This window comes from Eleutherodactylus coqui, chromosome 2 (genome assembly GCF_035609145.1).
Source record: "Eleutherodactylus coqui strain aEleCoq1 chromosome 2, aEleCoq1.hap1, whole genome shotgun sequence".
In the NCBI taxonomy this organism is placed as follows: domain Eukaryota; kingdom Metazoa; phylum Chordata; class Amphibia; order Anura; family Eleutherodactylidae; genus Eleutherodactylus; species Eleutherodactylus coqui.
Window position 1 is genome coordinate 162,459,431 of NC_089838.1, and position 14,665 is coordinate 162,474,095.

At 40.5% G+C, this 14,665-nt stretch overlaps 1 protein-coding gene across 1 annotated transcript in view; it reads right to left on the reverse strand.

Annotated features, from left to right (window-relative positions):
• Positions 1-14,234, reverse strand: part of GRM8 (glutamate metabotropic receptor 8) — a 962,395-nt gene extending 948,161 nt beyond the window's left edge. Inside the window, exon 1 of the mRNA XM_066591862.1 lies at positions 14,072-14,234. The gene's annotated coding sequence lies outside the window, so the exon portion shown is untranslated. The remainder of the gene's footprint in view (positions 1-14,071) is intronic.
• Between the last annotated feature and the right edge of the window lie 431 nt (positions 14,235-14,665).

A 14,665-nucleotide genomic window follows, 5' to 3' on the forward strand; every position in this document is an offset into this window, starting at 1 on the left:
AATGCTGCATGCACATTTTTCCACTGTTGTGTATGATAATCATTGTATTCCAACATTATAATGCACTGATTATAAAATGATGAGTGGTGCTTCATAGTTGTCACTCGGTTCTCCATGCAGAACTAATCTGTTACAAATATTTCCTATCAGGAGTTTCTCATTCGGTGCCAACTTCAAGCACAGAAACAGGAAATTATTGAAGATAAGAGCTGATAGAACAGAGTGAGGTTGCAAGTTGGTGTGGTTGACTTTTGGGAGAACAAGTGATAATGCTTAAAAGGTTGTCCAGTTTTAAACTATTGATGGCCTATTCTCAGGATAAGTCATCAATAGTAGGTGGCAGCGGTTCATTGCACAGGCCCCCTGCCAATCAGCTGTTCACTGGAACAGTGCACGTGTGTACTGAACTAAATTCAGCAGGAAGTAGACAGCTCCATTCTTACTGTAGTGGCCAGGCTCAGTATTGCAGGCCTAGTTCCCATTAAAATAAATGGAAACTTTGCCTGCAATACCAAACTTGGCCTCTGCAGTGGGAACAGAGCTGTTTGCTTCCTACACAAATAAGCTTAGTGCACAAGCACACCAGCCTCACAAACAGCTGATCAGTGTGGGTCCCAGGCAGCAGACCACCACTAATCTACTATTGATTTCTTGTCCTGAGGATAGGCCATCAATAGTTTATAACCACACAACCCCTTTAACATTGGGGGGAGAAAATCCTGTCTAGTAGTCATTGTGGCTGACACTGGGATCACTGTGGTTTGCACCTGGGGCTCATTACAGCTACTACAGGATGGAACCATTCTGACTCATTATGGGGAGATATTTGGCTTTCTGCATTTAGGGTTATGGCTGGCACTCTTAGGGTATTCTGACTGGCAGTAGAACTGTGCAATTGACACACTATGGTTGGTATTGTAGGATAGACACTAGAGATGAGCGAGCATACTCGCTAAGGACAATTGCTCGAGCGAGCATTGTCCTTAGTGAGTACCTGCCCGCTCGGAAGAAAAGGTTCGGGTGCCAGCGGGGGGGCGGGGAGCAGCGGGGGAAAGCAGGGGGGAACGGAGGGGAGATCTCTCTCTCCCTCTCTCCCCCCGCTCCTCCCTGCTCACTCCCGCAACTCACCGCTCACCCGCGCCGGCAGCCTAACCTTTTCTTCCGAGCGGGCAGGTACTCGCTAAGGACAATATTCGCTCAAGCAATTGTTCTTAGCGAGTATGGTCGCTCATCTCTAATAGACACTTATTATTTGACACTGTATGGGGGCATGCTCTGATTCTGGTACACGTCTCAGCTGCTGTTGATTCATTTGAAAAAGTAGATGGCATTACTTATTCAGTGACTAATACAATGTTCTTTCTTCCTCTTCAAAAGGAGGTTTTGCAGCAGTGGAGAAATGTATTATAATGAGTAAGGTACCCTGAAAACATAAGCTTTTACATGGACTTATGGTCCATGTAAAGTGGTCTTCAAGTTGGTGCCTTGATATATTCTTATAATATTTGTAATTACTTATATGGCACAAATTTGTAACCACTGAGCAACTGTGCTGTAGTATTGTGTTGACTGGCTAAGAGGAGTTCCTTCATGTAGATTTGACAAGTTAAGCCATAATTTATTGGAAAGTCATAGTTCTGATTCTATCTCATATTAAATTATAAAAATGTATACATAGCTATTAGAGAATGAAGTGATAAATAGGTTCTAAATTTGCCAGGGAGACTATGCCTTTCAATGTGCTCTGTTAGGTCATATGGAAATGGAGAGGCCCATTCCAGACCAAGAGCCGCTGCACAGGAAATTCCTCGCCAGCCTGGCTTAGGCTGGCTTTACATGGGACAACTATTGTCTGAATAGCTACTCCAAAAATTTGCTAAAGCATATAAATAACTGTTGTTTGTGTCCTTTTACAAAGAGCGATTGTTGTTCATTTTCTTTTTCATTTTGCTGAACGAATTATTGGGAGCATTTACAGGGGTCAAAATAGCATTTGTTGACTAGTTAGAGGATAGGAGGTTATTTGGCCCTTCCCCATCACACGCGCATTGGTTGCCAAGTCCATTGAACACACATAAATACTTTTGAGTGGACTTCAAGTGAACACTCGTCACTGAAGCTTCTCGCCAGTTTGACTGAAGAGTTGGTGTTGTGGCCTTTTATGCTTCTCACTTGCAAGGACTTTAAGGTTTTTTTCTGTTCGAGCCTTTATTCACCTGTGTTTCATCGAAACCCAAATCAGCAAAGAACCAATGTGCATTAAGTGGGAAGGCAAAATGTTCAAAAGAAAGTCAGGACTGTTTGGTAGGAGATGCACACTGTTTCCAACAAATGATAATTAACCAGCAGTGTTTTTTAGCTGAAGCGTAATGACTAGTGAATATATTCTCACTTGTCACCCACCTGGTGGTCATGTTTATAGAAAACGGTCTCTTACATTTACTCTATCGAGCAAACATTTAGTCAATAGTTGCCCCGTGTAAAGCTACCCTTGCTGTGATCATAACAGATGTTTGCTGGTGGTTAGAAAAGAGCAAGAAAGAAAAGTTCAAAGGAGAAATTAGGACTCCCAAAATATAGGTGACATCATTTTAACCCTTTCCAATCCACTGTCTGACATCTAAAGACATTCTGATTGGAGGCTGTACAGCTCCATGTCGAAAGACGTCCGGCAGGGTATTCTTACTGTACATTACTGGCCGCTCTGTGTCGCAGGCCTCTCCGGCATGTCCCATACCGCAGTACTGGCTCTAGCCAGCAGATGGTGCCATTGTATTATGGCAGAAGGAGAAAGCCCCCTAGGAAACCCTGAATCCAAGATTGGATTGCAAAGGGTTAACAAGCACAAAGGTGATAAGTATGCACTATGTTAACAATGATGATGACAGAACTTTATATGGGATGAACTCCTTGTTATTAGCTGCTGTGTCACACTTTAGTTACTCCGCATCTTACATATATTTCTATGTTAAAAAGGAATGGTCATTATTTAGAGTGTAATCTGCCAACGACCACTGTACATCTTTATGGTTCTTGTAGTCTCCCTTGCTTCATCTAGGCTAACGAATGGATGAGAGACACAGACATAAATAGTAAAAGAAGATTACCATAAACATCTTTGTTATTACTCTTAACACTATTGCCTTAGGCCAACTTTCCCTTAGGCGTATATTGTAAATACAGGCTTTTCTTTAAGTAAAAAGGCTAGTGCCATCAAACTATATACAAACCTCAGGTTGATGCTGTTCACTATAATTTATTTAGTGAGCAGAATAGAAAAATATTCCCCGACAAATGAATAAAAACATCTATTCTTCACTACTTATAACTGATTAAAAATGAATGATCTGCTGTTCAGTTATAAAAAGAATGACTGTGCATTTAATCTTAATTAGTCTTCCCAATGTTTATAAACCTAAAGTATGAAGACTGTTAATACATTTGCTATTCTACTTCTTATGAGACTTCCATGCTGTAAAGTATTTAACGATTATATGCTGTAATTCTCATAAAATTTCGCAAAGAAGTTTGTGCATCGCTTTTTTTTACAGATTCTAATGCATTTACATTTAGCGACTGATCATTGTGCTCTGTGATTGGCTGCAGCAGCCTGTGACATCCCATGCAGAGGCTTCTGTAACTTGTAAACACTATGTCAGAGCGAAGACCCGCAGCTGTCAGCAGTGGACTTGCTGAGAGAGGTGCGTATAAGCTGGTGTATTACTTTGGGGAGTGGGAAAGATAGTTTTAACTAAAGAATTGAACTTTGACAAACCCTTTAAGCATTGAGTCAATTTGAAAACATTGTTTTTTTTCCTTCTACAATGGTTGGGTGGGGTTGTGGGGGGTCTACATAATTTATGCAGAAGGTGCCAACTACCCAAAAGGGTAGACCTTATGACATTTACAAATAATTTCTATTTATACAGAGGCATGTTTAATATAGATCAAAAATGTTATCATTGCTCTTTTCCACCATAAATGGACCTAAATGGGTTTTTTCAGTTTTTTATAATGTTCCCTATGTGAAAAAAATAACAAAAAAAAGGCTATAATCACCTATCCCATATCCCCACAACTCTACTGTTGCCTTTCTCTTCAGTCCGCTTGGTCCGTTTACAAGCTACAGAGTCAGGACTTCTTCACACGACTGCATTTGCGTGCGTTTTTGCTTGTGGCAAAATCTTGTGCGCAATAAGCGGAGAATATAATGCATTGATTCCAATCAGTTCATTCTTATTTCTTTTTTTTGGCGCATTTGGTTTATGCACTCGCAAAATGGTATCTGCTCCATTTCCACATTTGCACACCAAAAATCACCATAGAGGTCTATGGAAGGTGCGCAAATGCGCAGAAATATATGCACAGGTATGCACAACGCACTGCGCAATCCTGCACACATCCGCATCTCTTTTGGCTAAATCAGGTTGAGAGTGATAACCCCGCTCATGTGATTCCCCCTTGTTCAAAATAGCGCAGGGGTGAGCATATTTTGCAATACACTCTTCTGAAGCCACCCTCAGCCAGTGATAAGATGTAAAGGGCTGCTGCAGTCGATCACAGATTTCAGTGGTGCACACAGAGGTGTCTCTGAAGTTGCAGGGAGATGCTAGGGGGGTGGTATAGCTTCTTTTGTAATTTTTCCTCATGGCTAGCATTTAATAACTTGGAAAACCCTCTTAAGCTATTTAATTGTTGGCTTAATGGAAAATAGTGGAGAGGCATTTTTTTATTCATCATTTCCTCTTTTTGTTGATAATTATCTTTTTTGTACAGCAGACAGAAGCTTGCACAATATAAAACCAATGGGTCATATTTCAAGGAATAAATGGCTTACGTTAGAGAGATGATTTTAACTGGTACAGTACATTCTGTTTAACACGGCGCATTACAACAATAAGAATACTCAGCATATGGATTACACCATAAAATAGTACAAATGCACACTTTTACTGTTTGATTTTTGTGTTCCGTAACAATGCTCAACAGATAAATCATGGTATTATGGCTCATTGTACCAAATAACTTTCTCTAAGAGCTCCAATGGCAAACAGCAATGCTGCATGTGTATACTGAGAAATGTAAAAAAAAAAGTAAGATGATACATAGTAGCATAGTGTGTAGGGCTTATTCCCACCAGTGTAAGCATTCTTCAGTCGCTTAAATACACTGCGCATTTATGGACCAAAAAAAATCTACTCCATGCGTATTTTGGCCAGTCGATGCTTTGTAGAAACGTGTAAATACGCAGTGTATTTAACCTGGTTTAATTGGGTTATAATAAGTGAAAGATAAGTAATGCAATGCATTTACAAAGTTATACAAATTTTAAGGAAATTCTGTCTAAATATGAATATATATATAAAGCTAGGTTTAAAGGGTTTGTCCAGTTGCTCTTTAAAAAATGTAATGGCAAGGGCAGATGTGTGAAACTATCAAATACAGCAATATTTACCAGTTTTCAGCCCCATGTGATCAAGTGTTGAAAATTCAGAATTAGACTGGTCTCTACTGGCATTGGAATACAGGTGACTGGTGCAGCCAATCAGAAGTCGCAGCATCGCCGTTCAGAACTTCTGGCATCATGGCACTGAGGATGTAAGCACTGATGCCAGAAGAATGGGCAGTGATGCTGTGGCCTCTGATTGTCAGGCAGTAATCGCTGTCAACAGAGAACAGGACAACCATGGGGCTACAAAACTGGATTGTGGGTGCTGAGGATGGGTACGTAGTGCTGTATTTGTTATTTGCATACCTCTGCACCTGCCATTGAATTTTCGAAGAGTGACTGGACAATCCCTTTAAAGGTAGGTTTAAATATGTACTGCTTAATTTGGTTGAGATTCTACTCCTTCATGCCTTTCAGGGTAATGATATTTAAATGACATGATATGAACTAAAATGGCCTTTTACATTTGTGTTCGCAGTTGTGTAAGATGCTCTTTTATTCTCCATGGCTTAAATTATTAAAAAAATATATAATAGAGCTATGCGGTTCATCCAATAAAAAGGAGAATAAAGATTTCTCATACAAACAGGTAGAGAACTCAGAAACAGACAAACAAAAGGTGATATGAGATGGAAAAATTGCCGTTGGCATTGTGTGTTCATCTTTTTGTAGCTTAATAAATTATTCTGCATAGCAACCAATCTCACCTAAAGCTATATTCTTGCTTTTATTTACTCATTGAACCTGTATGAGATTCAACATGTCATTTAAAAATATTCAAACTCTATTGAAACTTCTTCTCACTATGGTTGTGCAGGATCCCCGTTCTAGTGATCGGTGGTGGTCTCAACAGTGGGGTCTCCAGAAATCAAGCTGTGGATAGGTGAGAAATGTCCATTGTAGGACAACCACTTTGAATATTTGCAGGTTATTGGTTTACAATGAAATGAGTTGGCCATCATCCAGATGACAGGAATATTTAAAAACAGTTACATGTTTAGAATAAACACTTCACCGAGATATACAGACACTTGTTAAAACCCAAGTCAGTATGCAAATTGTAATGTGTGAATGATGGACAGTAGGAAGTGCTTTGAAATTGAAAATGCTATATGCCATAAGCAATATGGGCAATAGCAATACATACAATGGCCAGAACAAGTATGGAAATACTCTCCAGTGATGTTACAGGCATACTATTTTATAAATTATGTTGATTTGTGTAGATCTGCATGGGTTTCCAGAACAGGAAAAACATGTTGGAGAAGTAAAAAAGTGAAGAAGGGGGCACTAGTAAGAAGATGGGAAATACATGCTGGTAATGGGTGGTAGGCTTTGGCTGCATATAAACATCTTTACCTTCTTATTTCTTCACAGTCTGGTGTCATAATTGTTTTGTATTTATATAAATACCTTGTAACTTAGAGGGGTGTAGACCTGAAATTCAAGTTTTATATATTGAAGCTATATTTTATAATCAATGCTGGCTACACACACTGCAATATTAGCAGCTCTGCTGGGCAGTGGGCCCAGTATCACTGATACCTTCAAACACCCTTAATCATTGTTAACAGTCCAATTGATACACAGGATGTTGCTAACTCTGATCAGAAGATGAAAACACTCAGGTCTGTAAACAAGTTCCAACTCCACTAATACATCTCACACTTACTTTAAAGAAGTTTTATCATGACTACAAAAACTTTTCCAGCAGCTAGGGCCTATTTAAGATTTTTTTTAAATCATACTCACCCCTCCTCAGACCTCTGAAGCAGATGTGAGACATTGCCCCAACGCTGCTTTGTGGGTAGATGCTCGACCAAAAGCATGTGACTGCTGCGCTCAATCAGAGGCCACGTGCCTCCGCCTGGTCATCTACCCAGAAGCTGGTGCAACTTCAAGGGTCTGAGGAGAGATGCGTATGATCTATTTATTTTTATATTATAGCAGACACATCTGCTGGAAAAGTTTTCATAGTCATGATAAAACTCCTATAAGATCTATTCCAAAGTAGCCTTAATATATAGTTGATAGCGACCTGGTCTACATGGTAGGCATGATTTTAGAAATTAGAAAGATTAGATAAGTACTGTATATATTTCATCTATACTATAAGTACAAATCTACTCTATAATAGACTATAGCTGTATCAGGGTTATTTTGTTGAGACTAACACAACAAGCCAGTACAATTGTTCAGATATTTCTGAAATAGATGACCTTTGTTAGGAAAAGTAGTTGAAAAGTGACTTATTTGACAGTGTGAATTAAAATAAACTGCATGGGCTGTTATTTAAGGGTTTTTTTAAGCCAAAAAATACTGTGACTAAGGCCTTCTGCAGACGACCGAGTTGGATCCCGCTGTTAGCATTCTCGCAGTGGGATGTGAGCCGTGCCCCTGCAGTGACCCACAGCTCACCTCCTCCCGGCGTCTCCCCGCTCTGCTATGTGCCGGCTGCCGCCCAGCCGGCACATGTGCAGTGCACAACCGGCGTGTCACCAGTGACATTTCTGAGCGGGCCTCTGCAAGGCCTGCACAGAAATGGGGCATGCTGCGAGTAGTTTACCATGCGAGTTTTCACGCATTCAAATTACAGCTGTCTGAATAGGATTGCATTATCTAATGCAATCCTATGGCAGCGGGAATGGGTGGAATTTCCATCCATGTGCAGGAGGCCTAACACAACCACATGGAACTACGCACCACCATAAATACTCTCTACTAAGAAAATGAGGGCTAGGCTTGATTCACACATAGAAAATAATTTAAAGGAGGGCAGTGCTCCAAGGATCCAAAAAGGAAATCATAGAAGAGAAAATAGGGGCTTCTAATAGGAGACGAGTCAACTTGTGTGAACAGCCTATCCTCCACGGGAACAACTTTCACTCCTTAGTCCTGTTTTGCATTGAGATTTATATATTCCTTATACTGCAGCTCTACTAATGCAGATTGACGTTTTTATATATGCCCACGATAGGCTCACTGGGAAGGCAGTGCCTCTAGCCAGATGGAGGCACTTGACTGCTGTGGCCATTTAGAGACCGCACTGTCACATCTCCAAACTCTTGGCATCATAGCACCCAGGATATAAGCACTGATGTCAGGAGTGCTGACAGTGATGCATTGGCCTCTGATTGGCCAGAGCAGTCATGTGCTTATGTTTGGCCGTCTAATTTAAATTACAGTGAGTATAATATGATTATTGACTATAGAAAAATAAACCAAAATAGGAAATAGATAATGGAAATGAACAACAACGCAGGGAGGTGTCACACCTTTGTGCAGTGCATCTTAAATGACAGTAGTATCCTCCATCCAAATGATAGGAGTTATGCTCAGCCTGTATTGGCAAGGCCTATAACCCAAATGCTGTGTAGTGGGTGCTGACTGCTGAGTCTTGACAGCATCAAGAAATAAAGAGCAGAGTAAAAGGAAAAAAATGATGACTGTTGATGCTGTCCCCATGAAAACCAAAATCTACATAAATGGTTTTAAAGATTAAATTAGTCTTAATAATTGACACATTTCATAGCTGCCTGCCCCTTCCTCAGGTAGTTCCGAAACATTATTGAGATTAAATTAGGCTTTAAAAACTTTATTCTGACTTCTGCTTGCATAATGACAGCACCAACAGTCATACTTTTGTCATTTCTTCTGTTCTTCATACATACTATACAAGGTTGGCCTGTGGGGTGTGTGACCTGTGCAACCACACAGGATGTATCATTGCATCTTGATAAAAAGGGCAACCCCAGTCAACCTCTTCTTATCCGGTGCTGCTCAACCCTGCTCCTAAAACTCTAACTGCTATACAGGCTTAAATTCCTTAATACATTTACTCACTGACTGCTGTCTGAGTCCTCGTGTGATCTCTGCATAGTACACAGTAGATTATTCACTCCTCCTCCCACTGAGTTGCAATGCTCAGAGTTCAGTGCATGCCAGAGCCCAGCAGGGAGAGGAATAAAGAAGCTACTGTGTGCTATGTCACTGTGCACTAAGCTTTGTTCTGGTGCTGTATTTATGTTCTGAGCTTAGTTATGGTGCTTTAATTATTTTATGAGCTTGATTCCGGTGCTATATTTATCTTATGAGCTTGATTCTGGTGTTTTATTTGTTATGCATTTGGTTCTGGTGCTGTATCTATGTACTGAGATTGGTTCTGATGCTGTATTTATTGGTACATATAAACAGGACATGCTGGATCCATAACCCTAAGATACTCACGCTACTGCACACATGCTAAACACCAAATGAAAGTTAACTGCCAACAGGACTCATGAGCAGACATAACACAATGACTGACAAACACCCAAAACACTCACCTAACATACCTGCATGCATAAATAGATGGAATTGCTACAATACGAGGTATTGGTTCTCAATTTGGCCAATATACTTAAGCCCATGACAAGTGTCCTCATTGACTCGTGGTTCCCTACTCTAACAAGGCAACTATCACATGTGTCCTGCCTTAAAGCGAGGTGATCATCCCAATAGGAACCTAAGGATTTGGCCCGCCCTAGATGGAAAACGATCCAAGTAGAACAGGACACAGTTCACACCAACACACAAGGGAATGCATACCACATGAAACAGGACTGCTCACCTCATGTCTGGCCACTAGCACACACACACAGAGAACATGTCGCTGTTCACACCAATACACCCTGCACAGGACTGTTAACCTCATGTCCAGCTGCTTGCACGGAAACACAGAATACATCACTGTTCACATCAATACACACTGAACATGACTGTTCACACTACATGTTCAGCCACCTGCACAAGCACACAGCTACTGGGAGGGAAATGGGGAAACCAGCACTCTCTAGCCAGAGGAACTGGAATTTATGTGCATCAGACCTGTGGTGATTGGCTGGCTGGAGAACTCTACACCCAGCCAGCTCAAACACCCCCTACCTGTGGAAATTTGCTTATGGAAACCCATAGAACTACAGGACCCAGGACCACAGCCTAACATTTATGTCATGAGCCTGGTTCTGGTGTTGTATTTATGTTATGAGTTTGGTTTCATGTTATGGTGAAGTTAATTATGGCACCGTAATTATAAGCAGGTTAAGTATGGAAGGACACACAGTCAAACCAGGGCCACATGCAGTGGGCAATGGCTGCACAATTTTGCCAGTACTTTGTGTGGCCATGGTTTGTCTGGGTGCAGCCAGCTCCCTTGTATGTTACCCTAAGAAATAGAGATGAGCGAGCGTACTCGCTAAGGGCAAATACTCGAGCGAGTATTGCCTTTTGCAAGTACCTGCCCACTCGTCTCAAAAGATTCAGGTGCTGGTGGGGAGTGGCAGGGGAGAGTGGGTAGGAATGGGAGGTAGATCTCTCTCCCCCCTGCTCCTCTCTGCTCACTTTGCAACTCACCGCTCACCCCAGCCGGCACCCGAATCTTTTGAGATGAGCGAGCAGGTACTCGCAAAAGGCAATACTCGCTCGAGTATTTGCCCTTGGCGGTATGCTCGCTCATCTCTACTAAGGATGCATTCACATGTAGTGGATTTGCTGTGGATTTTCTACAGCAGAAAAATTTGCAGCAAATCTGCAGCAAAATCCACACCAAAATCAGTCAAAGTCCACTCATTCATTCAGATTTTGATGCAGATTTGATGTGGATTTTTTCTGCTGCAGAAAATTCACAGCAAATCCACCACATGTTAAAATACCCGAAGGGTGGACCTCTACTCATGGTCCAGTATTTTGTGCTTGCCCCCATGCAAAAATTTGCCAGCCACCCCCTCTGCAACATTGCGCTTTTCTGGTAGAGCTGCAGCTTGTCTCTATTGCCTGAGGTGACATCCCAACACTGTTTTACCTAGTGTTTCTTACTATGGTGGGGAAAGAGGGGAGCAAAAAAACATTTTGCACAGGGCCCCATCTAAAATAAGGCCAGCCCTGTACTGTGTAATGAAAGTGTCTGAAGAGGCGACCCTGGAGATCCACCTTAAATTATCTTCATCTTAATTGCTGTGTCTGGATATGAATGAGGAGAAATCGAAGTGTGTAAATCTAGCTTACTAGTCAACTAGTCAAGAGTCTACTATTGGAAGACTAACAAGTACTACGAAAGGCTGAAACTAGTGAGTTAATGTGTTTGCCTCAAAGGGGCTTTCATATAAAGATACACACACACATATATATATATATATATATATATATATATATATACATATTTAAACTTTGCTGTATATTCCTGTGTTTTTATATCTATGCAATAATATTTAAATGTAAGAAGTAAAAGGGAGTGCATAATAATTGCATAACTCAATATATAATACTATCTTGCTGAAATAACATGGCAGATCAAGTTAATGCAGAGCTATTCGTGATTATATAATGCAATTCACTATTGCACTATGCTATTTTTCCCTTCTATACATTTAGTTCTCACATGAGTCATTTCAAATTAGTGCATAACAAGTTAAACAAAAAGGTAAATTGTGAAATCAACAGAATTAATTATTAAATTATAGATATCTTATAATGTCAATTTCCACAGATACTTATTTATCAGAGATCTGCTCCATTTTCTGCATAACTAGCTTACTAGAATAGTAAAGTGCCAATAACATTCATCCATGGATCACAAAGCGGGTTTTCTATAAAAAAAAATAAAGGGTTCGCCATAAGTATTGATTAATCTGTACAGCAAGCCTGTGCTCAAGGAATGTAGATCCTAGCACTATTAATGCCAGGCACTAGCCACAATCAAGTCCTAAATATATTACTCTGTATGGGTTATAGCTCCAAGTTTGATTAATTCAACTGATGTGTACAGTCATAAAGTACAGCTTATACAATTCAACATTTTACCATTCCGTTCAGTATAACAGATATACAGAGAAAGGCTTGTCGAAAAATGTTAGCATTTACCCATCAAAAGGAACAGGCTTCCAGAATCTCCCTGTTCTTTGTCCACAAAGAGAAGGTGAACACTCACATATTCAATTTTTCAACCGCACATACTAAAATCCACTTTTACATGTTGAATCATAAATTCTATTAAATGGTTTAGCTCATACTACAAAGATCATTGTATGCACTTGATGCCCCCATCATTCCAGACAGGGAGTTTAATACACCTCCCTTCTCTTTCCAAGAGACTGTGATATTCTTTCAATAAGCCCCATTGTAAAGGTCACAGGTATTGGAAGCCTGAATGTCAGTGGCACCCTTCTTTCTGTGCTAGCTAGATTGGTAATCGATTTTGATTACTTGCTATTGTGCGGTATATATTAACTTGAAAAATCACAGCCCCAAATGTTTCCTGCTGCAAGCTGTGCTATACAGAGAACATTCTCATTATAAACATGAACAATTAAAGTCCTAAAAGGGTAAAGTACATCCATGAGCAGAGAGCCTATGCTTAAAGTGAAGCAACCCATGCATTTATCTATACAATAGCTGAAACTGTGTATTGTGTTACAATCCCATCACAAAGTAATTGTTAAAGAATGACTCAAATTGATTTCATTTGTACAAAATAAGATGTGTCAGACATTCAGAGTCCTGTGTGATTCTATTATATTTTCACCAGCTGAACAAGCCTCAAGGGATCTTCTCGCTATTCTGCTGAGCAGATGAATTTTGGTTCACTGTTGCTAACATGGCTAGCAGTTCCATATAGGTTCCAAAAATCTTATATCCACCTTCATCTTCTGGGGTCCCACCTCACACATATAGACTGCAATGATTCATAGTGTATTGAGGACTCTCTTTGCAAATAACTTAACATCTGTCTATTCTAATATAAAAGATATAAAGTTGCAAGCCTCTAGTTCTAAACCCAGATCAAGTGTAAAACATTGTAAGATTGACAGCATGTGTGTGTGTGTATATATATATATATATATATATATATATATATATATATACACACATATATATGTGTGTGTGTGCGTGTATGTGTATGTTGCACTCTAGCTTCCTATTTACTGAGACCCCCTTCCTTCTTTCCTTCCCCCCACTGCTTGTTTACTCCTCAGAGGTGTCACCATCATATTCACTTTAGGGTGTATTTAACAAGTCTGCAAAGGAGGAGCAACATCATGTACAAAAATTGCACCACATTTTTATTACTAAAAACAGTAGCATCCTATAATAATATAATAATACTTGAATGGGCTATTGCAGTCTGCCTGTAATATATTCATTATATCAGTCTTTGAAGAGATTACTTTGAGGGATCCTACAACTCCTTTCCTAATGGACAAGCACCTATGACCACTCACAAGTCCCACTTTTACTGCTTTCCTCTTGGAAGTCCTCTGTCCCTAAGCAGTCACTGAACATCCAAAGCCAAACACTCCCGACATTAAGACTGTATCACTACACAGTGTTCCTAATCACTTCACTAGAAAAACCATTACTGCAGACAGACAGCAACAACCTAGAACCAGTATAATTTAGGTAATGATAGGATTTTTGACATGCACTGTATAGTAATATAGTAATGCATAGTATAATATAGTATATAGAACAGTGTAGTAGACAAGTACAGGACTGCACAGCCTATGGCTATCACAGCAACTTGATGCCCTAGATTCATCTTCTATTCCCTAAAGTACATGCAGTGTATATAATGCTTCTGGTACCCACCGTCCCTTGTCCTGCATAGCCCAGGCAGTCCAGCCGAGCTCCCGTGCAGCGCACTTGTAGCTGTCCGTGGTGCTGAAGCAGGCTGCTAGTCCAGAGCCCTCCACCGCCTCTCTTCCATGTGAACTGCAAATACTCCCACTGGCAGCTATTGGTCTTCCTAACTCTCCTAATCCACCTCTTAACAGACGCTCACCCTGACCATGGGCAAGGAAATCTTCCCCTCAACTGGCAACAATAGGTGCTGCTGCCACATCCATAGGGCACAGGCTGGCACTGCATTCTTATCCTACGTGATGGAGACGACAATTAGGACTCTTTATTTGTGGGCTGCTGCTATCTGTTCTTCAGCATCTTTCATTCATATCCTCCTGCACACTATATGCTCAGGCTAAAGGAATTTCACCGCACTGAACAATGCTCACAATTAGCACACTGAGGCTTCCATTGTTTAATTATTGATTAGTACATGTAGTACTCTGAGCTTGCCAGGAGACACTGGAAAACCATATGAATAGAGAAAAGATATATTGTCAGCTCACCACACTCGCAGAGTTCACTCCCCATTCAGTGCACAGGCAGGACTGACTTATCCAC